Source organism: Arachis duranensis, chromosome 4 (genome assembly GCF_000817695.3).
Source record: "Arachis duranensis cultivar V14167 chromosome 4, aradu.V14167.gnm2.J7QH, whole genome shotgun sequence".
Classification (NCBI taxonomy): Eukaryota; Viridiplantae; Streptophyta; class Magnoliopsida; order Fabales; family Fabaceae; genus Arachis; species Arachis duranensis.
Window position 1 is genome coordinate 10,677,743 of NC_029775.3, and position 1,198 is coordinate 10,678,940.

Here is a 1,198-nt window from a genome sequence, read left to right on the forward strand (position 1 = left end):
AATGGGTACTTATTCTTTATTGTAACCTTGTTCAGTTGCCTGTAATCCACACAGAGCCGCATACTCCCATCCTTCTTCTTCACCAGTAACACTGGAGCACTCCATGGAGAGACACTTGGTCGTATAAAATTCTTTCCCAACAAATCCTCTAATTGAGACTTTAGCTCGTTCATCTCTAACGGTGACATCCTATAAGGAGCACTTGAGATTGGTCCCGCCCCGGGTACCAACTCAATAGCAAACTCAACCTCTCGGTTAGGTGGAAACTCATCAATATCATTGGGAAACACTTCCGGAAACTCACACACAACCGGAATCTGTTCCAACCTTTGATCATCACCCGAAACACCCGCGGCTAACAACAGGATACCCTGACATTCAGTTCCGGAACAGTTCACCATCATCGAATTCAAGTAATAATTATTCACCACGACCGGCCCTTCAGCATCTTCCGGCATAAAGTACACCGACTTTGTAGAACAATCTAGCAGAACATGGTTCTTAGATAACCAGTCCAATCCCAAGATAAGATCAAGACCAATCATCGGTAAGCAGACTAAATTATGAACAAAATCACGCTGCTTGAACCTAAATGAAACTTCCGGGCATCCTAGCCTAGTTACCATGGCTTCGTGGGTAGCATTGTACACTCTTAGATCATAACCTAAAGTTACAATCTTCAGTCCTAACTCATGGGCTTTCTCAAATGCAATGAATGAATGTGATGCTCCCGAATCAAATAAAGCATTTAAGGTTTGACCAGCTATTTCACAGTTACCTCGAATAAGTGTCTCGGATCCCTCAACTCCTACAGCTGAAGTGGTGAACACCCGACCAGTCTGTTGTGCCTTTCCAGCACCTTGTTTCTGCCTCTCAGGACAATTTGCAGCTTTATGCCCCGCCTTTCCACAAGTGTAGCACAAACCCCATCCGGCCTTGCATGGTGCTCCCGGATGGTGACTCCCACATCTAGTACAAGCTTGATCATTCTGAGGCTGCTTCCCATACCTTTTTCCTTGGGAGTTGTTGTTGTTGGGCCTCCTAAAAGAGCTTCCCCTCTTGAAAGACGGACCTCTAGGTGCAAAGCTCTTCCCTCGGTTCTGTGGGAATGATCCCCTTTGACTCCCTTTCTCAGCGGTTGCCCTCTTCACACACTCTTCAGCAACCCTACACTTGTTTACCAACTCGAAGAAAGTCC